The 14,836-nt window shown below is 31.6% G+C and overlaps 1 long non-coding RNA gene across 1 annotated transcript in view; it reads right to left on the bottom strand.

Moving 5' to 3' along the window:
* Positions 1-9,504, bottom strand: part of LOC136797015 (uncharacterized) — a 356,578-nt gene extending 347,074 nt beyond the window's left edge. The window contains exon 1 of the long non-coding RNA XR_010844811.1: positions 9,286-9,504. This is a non-coding gene — a long non-coding RNA (uncharacterized lncRNA). The remainder of the gene's footprint in view (positions 1-9,285) is intronic.
* Positions 9,505-14,836: the final 5,332 nt, after the last annotated feature.

Here is a 14,836-nt window from a genome sequence, read left to right as displayed (position 1 = left end):
GTTTCTGGCAGGTATTAGTGGCATGAGGGCCAGCACATTTCACACATCTGGCCTGATGATGACAATAAGTCTTCTTAAGGTTTTTGAAAATAAAGTATTACGCAAACTATTCTGAAGGCTACACAACGCGAACAATCATTGCGTAATATTACATTAGTGAGTGTTTCCATATTTTTTATTGATTATTTGGCTTTGGTTGCAAGAAACATCGAACGAAGCGATAGTTTCCTTCAAATTGATTACAACCTCACAGGGAATTTATCATGGATTCCGAAAAGTTGAGAAATCTTCAATTACAAGAAAGAAGTGGGAGTCCATAGGAAGAAGTATGGTTTTCTTAAAAATATAAAATGATTTTTTTAAATTACATTTTTGGTTCAGCTGTTCCCACTTGATTATTGAGATTTTCTCCAGAAAACGCAGAATGCATACATTAAAATTCAATCCCTTACAACCACCATATTACATATATATAACATATGTGTACATGAACTGCCGATAAATGGGACGAAGTTAATACTAAAAAATGTGGTAAAAACACTTTTCCATGAATAACCTAGTAGTGTTTATGCAACAATGCTTTGTTTATTTAAACAACTCATTGTTTAAATGGTTGCATGTAATATGTATAAACAAATAATTCAAGTCATTACTTTTTGTACAGTTAATTAATGAAATTTAATCATTTTTCAGGTCATTGTAACCAAGACTATAGATAAGAAAAGATTTCCTAATGCTCCCAAGGATGCGAGTTCAAAAAAGTAGTTAGCCTGTCAACATAATTGTCATGCTAAGACATCAAGCAACCTTTCATGCTTACTGACTTCGGAAAAAGACATGGTCAATAATCATGTAATTAATAAATCTGTAGAAAAACATACTTCGAAGCTGAACACGGTTTAAATTACGATAACAAAATAATGGCAATTAATATCTAAAAAGAATCGAAAATTTAAACATTTCGTCCAAGATATTTTTTTATTAAATTAATGAGGAGGTTTCCGGCAAAAGTAATATAAAATCATTTTTAGAAGATTATTATCAAAAACTATTATGGGTGCATAAGTTAAAATATTATTGATAGTGATGAATAGTAACACTTATGCGAAAGGAGAAAATTTTATTTAAGAAATAAATTTTAGAAGTTTTGGTTGCCGTATGTATGCAGCTCAGGGAGTAAAGGTCTTTGGAACCTGGGAATAGCAATGGCGCCGGTTCGAATCAGGAGAACTCAAAGGTCAACTTTTATTTCTGTGATGGTACCAAGAAATAAACACTTGATCCTACACAATGGTGATACCCAGTAGATAGACCTGTATGTCAGAAATGACCAGAAACGGGGTCATAAAAAACAAATGTGTGGTTGTAGAATTTTAATTTGAAAGAAAAACACTTTATTGATTTTGAGTGGAAAATTAACATTTGATAAAACCTCGTAATTAGTAAAATATATAATTTTTTTTAAATGCACCTAAGCCTCTTTTCTCTGGAGCTTTACCTCTGTGACTTGCATACGGAATTCACTTTCTTTTTTAATACTAGGCCAGACTATAACAAAAGACTTCTTTATAATTAGTCAACTTTGTCTTCGTAGCCACTTTCCTTTTGGAAATTATGACGTTACGGAGTTGGTGATACATATTGTTGGTTTTGTTATGCGCTGGTTAATCTTGAAACACATCTGCCTTAATTATTAATTTGTATCTGGATCTGGTCCAGATTCAAGCCCCTCCAAGTCGCAATTTCTTTTTTTTTCTAGAACCACTTTTACAAGTTAAACCCACTAAATTTGGTCGGGTTGATAGTTTTTATTTTTCGGTACAAAGCTTCCTCCCAAGCTTGTAGCTGAAAGATTCTTGGAAGGCTCCTCTGTTTTCTTCAATTATGGGAATGCTATGTTATATGTTATGTAATACCATCAATATAAGAGAATCAGCGGTTACAAAGTTCTGAACAAGTACAGAATGGATTTTCCTATTTCAGGCTCTTTAATTTAGTTCTCCGTGTTAATCTGTCCAAACAATAATGGGTTTAAGCTTTCCCCTTGATTTACTCCCGTTTCCATTTCTACTTTGTATGATTTATTGCCGTTGAGCCAAACTATCCCATTACATATCAACATATGCTAAGAATTTTCAGCGTTAAAATAATGGGAATTCCTTTATCTTGTAATATCTATTTGAGTTCTACCCGGCTTAGATTATCAAATACACCAGAGATCTAGGATGGTCAGATGAATTTTTTTGTCACTTTCAATAAATTTATCGCTTATGCACCGAAATGTGAAAATATCATAGTTTGCCGGTTAGACATGAAGACCACTCGCTGTTCCTGAAGCTCATATTCTAAAATTCTTCTAGGCCTACTATCTATTATTCTGGAGTACAAATTTAGAGATACGAATAACAAGCTAATAGACAGATTATTTTCACACTATAGTAGGAAACGTTTCTACTATATTTGAATATTGATGCTACTTTCCCAATCGTCTGGGATCTCCTTCCAATGGAATTATTTATTATTGGAATAATTACCGGTTTAGAAAGCCCTGATACCAAAATATTTATGTAAACGTGTCAGGGAATCGATGTTTGTTTGTCTATTAGTAAGTTGCTATTGTTTTTCATAAGCTTTTAGGGCCTCAAAGTCGTGAAAAACATGTAAGTTTTTTAAAGTAGAAAAAGTAGAGATATATACAATAAAAGCTTAATCAATTGACTTACGGTGCTATGTTTGTGAAAAAAATAAATTGTAACTAGATGTTGTTTAGCCTGATCTGAAATAATTGTTAATGATATCTAAATGTTTATTTATCGCAGCCCGAAATAAACCAGACAGACAAGTTGAGTACTACGTAGGAAGATAGATGTGAATGGAAACGTTTAGCAGACAATCGCACACGACCTTGCAGTAGCTCCACATGTAACTAGCCTCGGCCAGTTCGTCTACTGTTTTATAACTGTAACTTTTAGCATAAAACCGGTTCCGAGCAGCTAAAGTATTCAAGTAGATACACATAATTCATTACCAAAAAATATTCAGTTTTATGTCACTAAAGTTTTATTTAATTTATCAAACTGTCCTCTATAGTCCTTTATTAAGGACGTTAACGTTAAGGTTGTTAACAAAACTCAAAATGTGGAGAATATTATATTTCTTTTTTTCCTTAATTTTCTATAATTAAAAATATGTTTCATCATAATAATAGCGCAGACGATAAAGAAAAATAATATGAAAGGAATATGGTCCGGGTGCGGTCAAAAAAACTCAAATAGTAGAATTATACTATTTTATTAGAATAATTCTACTATTTATAAAATAGTATAATTCTACTATTTGAGTTTTTTTGACCGCACCCGGACCATATTCCTTTCATCTTTACACACGGTCAATCAATAATCTTCCAAGAAAAATAATAACATTGTGATGATGATTAATTTATTAGTGCATAACGTTTTCATAATTTAAGACGATTTATAGAAAACTGACTAATAATAAATAATTTACAAAGGCAAAATGGCCTGCAATTATGTATATATATTTAGAAAAGTAGAAAATATACTAATCTAATGATCGAGTTCAATAAAGTGACTCATGCCTTAATAAAAAATAAGAAATTAAGTTTTTTTTAAATTATTGTTTTCCAAAAATAGAAATTGAGTAAAAATGCTATCAAATATCAATACAAATTTGAAGAACCAGTTCCCCACAATCAAGTTATTTTCTTTTTTATTTCTTTTTATTATAAATGATAATAAGAGAAACTGATGAAGAAGAAAAATCTGATGAAGAATATTAGAGCATAAATTAATTATTTTCCCTTAAAGCAACATTTTAGCCCTTTTAGTAGGATGAATAGAGAATTTTGAGAGCTAAGCAATCATAACGGAGGAGAGGTTGGTGTATGTTTTCCTAAAGTGGGTACTCCTGGATAACGATTTCTCTGTATTCAGTCTTAACCATTAAAGAATTAAAGAGAAATTATTTATATAAAATCTATTTCACTACTTTTATTATATAAATAAGTAACTGAATGCCAACGAGTAAAATAATTAACAAATTGATTAGATGATTAAATAATCAAGTTCATAAAATAATAATTGAAAAAATTCTATTAAAAGGTTAAATGTTACAGTTTAACTAACCGTGATGTCTCTCAATTGCCAGTCAACGTTTAACGCACCAGAAGACAAGAAATATCATCACAAATGTAGACCAGAGACAGCACATCTCATATCAACATCTAAAAGACGTCTAATCAAACAAGATAGTACTTCACTCCATGACCATTTAATTTGATTTTCATGTTAATACATATTTTTTACTGACAAAGACATCACCATGTACCAAATCATTTTTCTGTTTTGGCACACTATATTGGGACAATATAGGTAAATTTCAATTTACTTATTTCACAAGTGCATAATTTATAATTAATATTTGTATTTGTACTAGAACTTGAACAAGGATGAGTAAGATAAATAAAAATTTCATCAAACATCAATTGACATTTCCTTTACAACTTGCCGGGCGATTACTACAATTCACTAGAATTTGTTCTAAGTACTTTTCTTTCTATTATTATATTATTGTATGTCCAAAATCAAAACCATCAAACTATATCCTTTAATAGTATTATTATTTAAATTAAAAACCTGAAAACCTAAATTAAAATTTCCAAGTTTCCTCCTCTCTTCATTTTTACTCAGAGAAACGCAGTTTCTAGTTTAATGTCAATCCGAGAGCCGGAAGAAATCCATACAGTTTTAAAGCATGATACCCAAAGTAGTGTTTTTATAATTCTATTTTTAAGCGAGTAAAGTCGGGACCTAAACGGCTTTCAATCGTCAAAACAACTGATATAAAAGTCCACAATATGATATCACCGCCAGTAAACCCTACTGAGTTTTCTATACAAAGCCATTTCATCTATTGTATATTGGCAGATGTTGGAAAAATATAATTTTGCACCAAGGGTGGTTTTTTAACGACTCTACAAAGTTTCTTTGGACAAATGGTATGCTGCCTGAAAAAGTATACTTGTTTTCGTCAGACGTCGCTTCGAACAAGGCATGAATGAACCTACAAGTATTCCATCCAAAACTTCTTTAAATCGCATGTCTTACGCACGGATTCAATCGAGTTTCTGAAACAGTTCGATGAGAATCTCTAGAGGCACATTTTTTTATTTTATCTGGTAAAAAAGAACTTTTTGAGAACTTCAAGCCGGGTGCAAATCGTAAAGGAAAATTACTCTTAACTGATCCAACCTCCTCAGACAGCTGACACGAGTTAGGGAAGTGGAGGCTGCAATATACTGTTCCTAGAACTTAGTTTCGAAGCTAGATAGTGAACCAGTTTTAATTGTTTCTTAATCTTAGAAATTGTCAGAAAAAATGTTTTTGAATGTAAATCTGGCATCTATCTCCTGCAACTGAGTGTTCATCGCACTCGTCATCTCTTGGGTTGAATTATAGGTCGCAGTTTCCAAAATGGAAGCTACCTCAGGAAAAATAGGAAACAGAATCCAGGCTGAACTAACTTGTAATAAAATCACATCAAGGCTCCTAATCATTTAAAGTAACATTATGTACACACTTAACATTTTAATTGCATTACAAGATCCTAGCTCAAGTGATGCACAATCTTTCTTGGGGTAGGCGTTTTTAGACTTTTGTATTGAGATGTGAGTCACTAAGGAATAGAACTTTAGATTTTAATGGACTAGAATTTTTAGAACACCTCTACTATTTTTTTTTATTCATGAATGACATAATATTAATAAAAAACCAAAGAAGAAAAAAAAAGAAACATATAATGGTAAAATATTATTTTTACAAAATCAACATTAATTTATTAGAATTATTTTAATGGTATTTATTTAACTTTTTAAAATTTCGTGTCACTCTCTTTTCTACCAGACCATAATGCTATCCCACAATTTTATAAATAAGATATTTATTATCAATTTTATTTATAACAGAAATTAAATTCTTTAGAGTATCCTTTAGTGCGAAAATTTTACTTTGGAGATTGAAAAAAAGATATAGTTGTACGATTTTTTGTTAATTTTATTTTTGTTTACAACGTCGAGATAACAAAAAAATAAGAAATTTCTTAATTCTCTTTTGAGGGGTGGGAAAATCATAAATAACTGAAAATAAATGTTTTTTATACGATCTAAATCGGTGAAGAGGAGATGGTTCATGTAGCCTTTTGATTTAACAAGGAATTTAGCCTTTTAATTAGGAAACAATAATTGAGATGACCTTACACAATGAAAAATATAATACCGAAATAAAAATCAGCATAAAAACTGTAATTATATACATATGCTTTAGGTCTTACCTACCTACCTCTTGTCGACCTAAATAAAACTTTTTAAACACACAGTTGTAAAGCCTGATTGGCATTTCTATAGTCAGACATGATGACGATTACAGGAAAAATTAAACGCTACAAGATGCAAAGATATTCAAAAGAAAACTACTTTTAAAATATATAAATTAGCCAGTAATTCTATCTTCTCGACGTACATGAAATTTATCAAGTCATAAAATTCACTAATAGCTTAGTCAATGAATTTTTGGAGTGGAAAAATATTAATTGGTTTCTCAAAGCACTATAATATAAAATAATATTCCAAACAGATATAAAATGTTATTTGTTAATCAAAAATCTTAAATTAAATCTCTACGAATAATCATACTGATGTTTAAGATGATCAAAATTATTAATTAATATGGCTGAATAATTCAAATATAAAATATATAATATTACTAGCTATTAAATATAGTTTTGTAACTAATTATATATATTTAATCACTATATACACATAAACAAATGAAAATCCAATAAATAGAAACCACCATTCTAATTTGTTTAATACCCATTTATCAATTAACAAGTCTAAATTTTGTTAGGAAAAATACCATATTTTTAATGGTCACGGCCACCATAAAACTGAAAAAATGGATTCCATAATTTTTTAAATGCCAAGTTAAATTGTTATAAAAGTTATGCGATAACCTGGGAAAACTGATCTTAATCTTAGTTCTTTTTGGAAAGTATCGATTAACTTTTTTCTAACCAGATAAGGAAAATTCAAGATAAAAAACTCTCAATCGTTAATTTTTTTATTTTCAATTAGTAAACAAATTTTATTTTCCCTCACAATGTTGAAGTTATCATAATAAACTTCATACATTTATAAATGTGGATATTCTTAATGTATTTAATAATCGTTGCACTTGATATTCGTAAATTTCAATAAAAAGTGAAAAAAAATTAAAGATTCAATTCTATAATAATTTCTTGGAATAATTTTAATTAAACAGGAATAACACAGCCACAAGACGTTAATGCATCAGTCAAAAGTGAACAAAACCCATTTTAAAATAACAGATAAAACATTTTTAAAAAATGAAAATATTAGTGTGTTCTTTGGAAGTATTTTTTTCCCTTAGTAACAAAGAATGATAATAATAGGAGTTAAAAGAGGGCTACGAGAAGATCTCTGACGTTTTTAACTTTTTTTTCCGGTGGTAATCGTACAATACATATCATATATTTAAGAGAATTATCTACAGAATTTTATAATTGATTATGTGTTTCCAAATTTTAATGTACAAGAACACGTAAGTAAGTATAAGCAGAAGAATTTTATTGAGTAGCAAAACAGCCAAGGAAGCAATGACAACGCGGAAAGTAATATCTATCTCATGGAATATTTAATTACTTTCAACCTTGGAACGAACTGCTCTAGAAGACCCTGGTAACGGGTTCAAAAACCAACAATTAAGCATAAACTTAGAAAAATAGATGATAGAAATTGTCTAGGAACAATAAAAATATAACCGAATTTATATATAATCAATCAATGTGAAATACTTTTACTGAAGTGAATAAAAAAATTTACGATGATAATTGCATTGTACAAATAAAATGACGAACAGTTGAATAACTAACACAAATAGATGTTTATAAGGAAGAATTCATTCCAAATAAATCTCTTTTTTCTACATAAAAACAGCAAAGATTGTGTTTTTAATATACTACTATTTACTAAACATCTTTCAGACCTTAGAATGTAATTTAAAACTTAGAAAAGTAAAAAAAAAAATTGTCCAAATTAAATCTATTGATAAAAACAACAAATAGTAGCTAAAGCTGAGATACCTTGCAATGTTTAAAAAAACAAAAAAACAATATAATTTTTATACTGATTAAAAAAAAAAAAAAAAAGTTACTCCCCATAATTCTATAGACATTTCGTCTCAACTATCGTTTTGCAGGGTACCTACATTTTTTCTGAATTCAAGATTTTTTTCGAGATGTTTAGAATGATATATTTATATAATTTTTTTTAATATTACAAAGTTTTTTTTCCTACTTAGGTGAACTTACTTAAGAAACTAGAAATAATATATTTCATCATTTTTCATAAGAGTAACATTATTGATTTCATATCTCTAAAAACAAACATTAAACTTCTTGATGAGCTACACGAGACACAAAATGGTTTGGCAGTGCAACTCAACGACGTAAACAAGTTTCTACCGGCGAAAATAAAGGAAACCAGTTTCTTCTACCATATTCATTTGCAATTTATTGAATTGGAGATGAATATTATTAAATTACTGAAATACTAAGTACTAATTGTTTAATTGTACAATCCTAAAAAATAAAATACGTAGTGATATAATAAAGATTTAAGTAAAATGATCGTTACTAATGATTGAAATGAATAATGATGACAAATCGTTATTCATTTCTACCTCAAGGTATTCATTAATTCAGTCAAATAGAAAATTATAAACATTTAAATTTTATTAGTCATTAAAGTTCAAAATCACTGACATTTCCAATTTGCTAGGTTTTACTTAATTTATTTTTTGAACAATTAACAACCAAATAGGATAGTTATTATTACTTCTTATATGAAAAAAATGTATATATGATTATGCCAACAATTAGCAATGAATTCAAAGATATTTTTAGAATTTTTAAAAATAAAATGGAATAAAAAAAACATTAAGTAAGTCATAAGCATGGATATGATGGGATATTATGATTTTTAACACAAATGGTTCGAAATTAGGTAAAACAAAAATCAGAAGATATTTTGACATCAGCATACAAAATCTTTCATCAACCGATGTTCCCTACAATGAATCCGAATACCAAGGAAAACCATCATACATAGATAATACAAGACAACAACCTGATAAGAAAACACAGCAGTTGATAAGGGAAGGTTGCAGGGGTAAGGTTAGTCCGACTCACCATGTGATAAGAAAGCAGATATGATGACAGGCGTGTAAAAGGCCCTTAATGAACTAGAAGAAACTTATGTAGATGTGTCAGTAGCAGTAAAACGCAGTGTAGACTAGAGGAACAGTATGATTGTAGTGATGACCACACCGCAGCAACGAGCACTACCGAACAGTACAAACCTCACGGTGGCACTGAAGCGATCTGGCCTGCTCCACTGCTGCGCTCTGTTTGAGAGGTCAGAAACCAAACCGCCTTGGTACTAACACAGAAAGCATTGCGCCGCATGATTTACGAGCTTACCAAAGGAACGGCGCATATTGTAGTACGCTACACTTTTTCACTTTTTATATCGACATAACAATATTATTACACCAAAATACGGATTTATTATTTTTTTTAAAATAATGGTTTTCTGATGTTTGTATATTTTCAAATATGTTTCATAAATCAATACTTTCATTGACGTTACCTTTAAGTAATTAATTAATGTTAGTAATTTATCTAGAATGTCCTATTGAAATGTTTACGGAACTATTACGATTGAACAGTTTTAATCAGTTAAAAATTATCATCATTTTTAATTTCTGAGGTGTACAATTACAATAATGATGTAAACTGTTAACATTAGCTTAGTTCATTTATATGATATAGTCATGGACTTCCTACTAAATTTGGAAGGAATAAGTTAATTCTGGTTTAATCACCCAGAGTAAAATTATTTGCAATTTTTGAATCTGTCATTGTAACTAAGTTTTACCTATACCTGATAAACAAAACTTATAAGAAAATGAATTTGAATAAAATACACCCGTCTAATGGACGAAATTGTGAAATAAATTTTTGCACGAGATTTTTATTACATATGTAAGAAAGTGAAAGTAAAAAAAAGACAATTTGTAACACTAGTGTATTTCTGCAATTTAAGAGCAATGCTTAAGCACGATTTTTTTTTATATGTTTTACTAGCCGGAAATTTCATCTTAAGGAAGGAATAGTAATACTCTACGTTTTAGAAATTTTCTTTTTTACACTATTAAGATTCGAGTATTTTTTTTTTATTTTTTTTAGATACACTAATGAATAAGTCAGAGAATTAGTAGGATCTGCTCTTTTATATGTTCAGACGAAGATATAACGCGTTTTCATCTTCACTATTTCATTATTTAGATGTGTTCTTTTGTCAAGAATTAAATTATACTAGCGTAACTAGGCTGCACCCCGAGGCGGACATCCGGACAATGCCTCTCCCATTCATAATCATTTTTTCTGGCAGATTCAAGACACATAAAACTAGGAATATGTATCAATAGTTGTGTATTACCCAATATTAAAGCTAATGATAAAACTGAATTCTCATTATTACAGTTCACAATTATTTTATTCTTTTGAGGCTCTCTGTGTTTATTTATTTACTTCTTTGTAGATTGTGGTTTATAAAAATAATAAGCAAATAAAAATAGAAAAATTAAAAAATAATTTCATAGGAACAAGGGGTCCTATGAATATTTCGTCCCAGGCCTCAGTACATCTATCTACACCACTGATCAGAAGAAAGTGTTCTCCTCTTTCTCTTCCAGTCATTTCGCGCCACGCCAGTAATAGGAAACTTTCAACATCAGTGGAACATTGTTATCTCTTAAGAAGCAGCATAGCCCACTTCGACAGTACCGATTACCGATGCATCGGGTAATAATGGATCAAAGGTCGCAGAAATTTCTTTTTTAATAATACAAAACTCCAGCCTAAGGTGGGGAAAATCCTATTAAAACGCCTCTATCCAACACTAGATTCAAACCATGTTATTCTGGACCACCAGTTTGGATTTAGAACATTCCGTTCTACTGTACAAGAGTATCATTCGCATTGGTGCGCGGTATGTACTGCATAGGAATCTTTCTTGACCTAGAACAAGCTTTTGATCTATTCTGGTACCCAGGACTGATCTATGAACTCCCTCAACTACCTATAGTTTTCTTTGTTCACATCCCACTAACTCCTGTTAAACCAATTCGATACTTAGGAATCTTGATAAGAGGCCTACTTAGAATCCCTATACTAGACTGAAACGACAAGAAAATGCTCGTAGATTTCAATTACTACTACTTGATAAACGCTCTATAAAGTCCCCATTTACAATAAAACACTCATATATCAGACCTATTGTTATAAATCAGATCTACGATATTAACATCCCATTCGTTGCAGATTTGGCCTAAAGACATACTTCCTTTAATTGGAAAATCTTTACCCATCCAAATCCATCAGTTCTTCATCACTCATTCTTAACGATACCTGACAAGCCTCCCAGGCATCGGAAAAGAAGAGGGCCACGGGATCTTCTAAATCAAAGTACTGATTGAAGTGCTACCAATTATTATGCGTAATATTATCGCGTTAAAGTTATTTTTTTTTTTATTATTATTTGAGGATTAAAACATAAAAGTTCTATTTTTAAGTTATTCTAGAGCATATTAAAACATTGAGTATTATATTATCAATGAAAATTGTTCAATTTAAAAATCATCATACCCTTATTTTCCGAGGATCCATTCTTATAATCTTCCTGCATGAAATAAAAAATAAAATTGTTATTTATTTCTTACAATTCAATTAATTTTAAAAATAATCAAATACTTACATCAAGAAATAGAAAAAGAAAGAAGACATAGGAAAAAAAGGGGATAAACGTCAGCAAGTGAGGCTCAATAAAAATACACATTCAGCGGTCTAGTCCGGATCGTCGCCATGAAAACCCTTTCCGTATCCCTCCCTCCTCTTTCCCAATAGTTTTAAAATCTAAAACTTCGGAAATTTTAGAGACAAGAATCGACTTAAAATTGTAGTAGAACATTTTACATAGAAAGTTATTAAAATTTGAGTCCAATATGAATATCTGAAGTTAAAAAAATTAGATTTTGTTAATATATTTTGTTTGAATAGAAAATTAAATCCTTTTCATAACAACAGGAAAATATAAATGTTTTGTACATGATTATAGTAGACGAAAATCAGTCTTTAGATTTTTTGTTTTCGCAAGTCACAAAAATAGCGATAACTTCAACACCAACAAGTCTCTGATTGTTCTAAATAATAATAAGCGCAAGCTAGAAATTTAGGAGTATTGTCCTTCATCAAAAAGGTCTGAATCATATTATCTTTTGGATAGTTTTGTGCAATATTCAGTTAGTATTAATGTTAGCCAGTTATCATTACAGTACATTTGTCCGTAATTGTATTGTGTAATATGAGATAATGTAAATAAATTCGATGGCCTTGTAGAGGTCACCAATATCACTACTATTTTTACTAAATCGAACACTAGACTGCTCCTTGCATAATACAAAGATAATTTATGAAAAAAACCAATTAGTCACTTTTAAAAATTCCATGTAAAAAGTAATCGGCTCTTATAGTCCAGGAGTCCATGGCCAAATAAATATCATATTTCATAATAAGATTTAGGCATATAAAATGGTCGTGCTAAGGTGGGTGAATGCCTGAAGTCGCTGATATACAATCTGATATGAATACAATAAATATTTTTATAAACCGATTTATTCTAAACAATAAAAAAACAGTTCTCATAGACACTAGGTCCCATCCAGATATTAAATGGTTCGTCTGCCATCGTCTACCCAGTAGACACTACTCACGGCAAACGCCAGTCAAAAGTAGAATAGTTTTATACAGCATAAAACATGCTGTATTTAAATTAAGTCTCCAACAAATGATAAAGATAAAGATCTACTAATAAATACGCGCTGTGTTCTCAGAACACTCATATAAAAATACCACTTTTTTGTACATCAAAATAGTGTCATTTTATACTGAATAAAACTATGTATATTAGAATGCAGACATCAAAAAAAAACAAATATCTGCTGAGCGCCTAACACAGCCACGATTTGAAATTACATTTTTTAAAAACAAATCGGTGTAATTCCATTCAAAAACCATTCAAAACTTGTTACATTAAACAGTTAACGGTTTAAATGACCGTCTGTCAGCAAATTGGGCATTCATGGTCGAGTAAAGGTTTGAAAAAAGCAAGGATTAATTTCTATCCAAAGTAGAGTGGTAATTGAAAGTTGTGTGAGGCACACACTTTGCAAGATTTTTATATTAATGGTAGAAGTTAAATTGCCAAGTAGAGTTCGAGAAGGGACGCTTGCACTGACGCTTCCTACCAATAAACGCGAGAAGTACAAACGGAGCTGTAGAGTTACTCCGTAATTTATCAGAGAGAACAAAGATTTTAAGAGCTATCCGCCAGATCTCATGGCCTTCGAGAAGATTGTTGCAGTCCACACTAATGCTACCTAGTCGCCAAGACTATGAACCATTGAATATACTTTAATATCATAATTTTATTAATAAGTAATTGGCAGATTTGTAAATGTGTTATTTGATTAAATACAGGGTTTTCAGATCCCAGCAATGACGGACGTGTTCGCTCATCAATAACATAAGCCATCGAAAAAAAAACGGGGTGCAACTCTTCACATACCTGTCCGACGGCACGTAGCGCCACCTTCAGGAATTCCAGAACAGCATGCTGTGGAAGATGTAGCGCGGAACATCTTCCGCAGCAAGCTGTCCTGGGACCCCTGAAGAGTTGCGCTCCGTATAGAAGTGCCGGCCTCAGGATGCTCTTATAGTTCTGTAGTTTAAGTCGCAGAGAGAGCGCTGGTGTAGTGAAGAGGTGGTTTAACCTGTAAGACTCCCTTCTTACTGTTTTTTGTTTTCTGGTAGGTAGGTGGAAAACTTGAGATGGCGGTTGTTGTGAGGTGGTGGTTCAGTCTGTAAGACCGTCGTTTTACAGTCCTCTTTTTCTGGTTAGGTGGGTGGAGAATATTCACACCCAGCTAAACTATGGAGTTTGAGGGGGAGATGATGGTGTCGTCCAGCCTGAGTGACTTCCGTAGACTCGATCGTTTGTGTCGTTGATGAGCGAAAAAGATGCAGTCTGTCTTAGCTGGGTCCATTGCTATGTTTAGATTGTCCAGCCATCGTACGATCTCCTTGCAGACTGCTCCGGCTTAGTGCATGTTAAGGGTTCATACTGCTGCGGTAGATGGCGATGTCGTAGGCATAGGTGGCGACTGTAGCCCGTCTGTAACTTTCACCAACCACATCAGCGGTATAAATTGAGAACAGCACTGGCGAGAGAACTGCCCCCTTTGGCACTCCGTATGTCAGTGGGATGGAGCGGGAAAGCTCATCTCGAACCCGCACAGAGATGGTCCTGTTGTCTAGGAACGATGCTATAACACCGTAGAGTTGCTCTGGAAATTCGAGATCTGTGAGTTTACGACATAAAATGCCGTGAGACACAGAATCGAATGCCTTTGTACAATCTATGGAGATCATGGCCGTAGTATGGTTCCAATTGAAGCTGGAGTTCACTTCATTCTGGAGCTTCATCAAATGGTGTTCCGTACTCATGTGTGCCTGAAAGCCGGTCTGCTCGTAAGGGATAACGGAGTGTTCATCACAGAAGTCTCGAAGATAATTCAGGAAGATCTTTACGGATACCTTAGCGATATGAGCCAGCAGACTT

Source organism: Halyomorpha halys, unplaced genomic scaffold (assembly GCF_000696795.3).
Source record: "Halyomorpha halys isolate HHAL.00 unplaced genomic scaffold, Hhal_1.1 Scaffold41.1, whole genome shotgun sequence".
In the NCBI taxonomy this organism is placed as follows: Eukaryota; Metazoa; Arthropoda; class Insecta; order Hemiptera; family Pentatomidae; genus Halyomorpha; species Halyomorpha halys.
The sequence above is the reverse complement of the archived record's forward strand: the minus strand, read 5'-3'. Positions and strand labels throughout refer to the sequence as shown.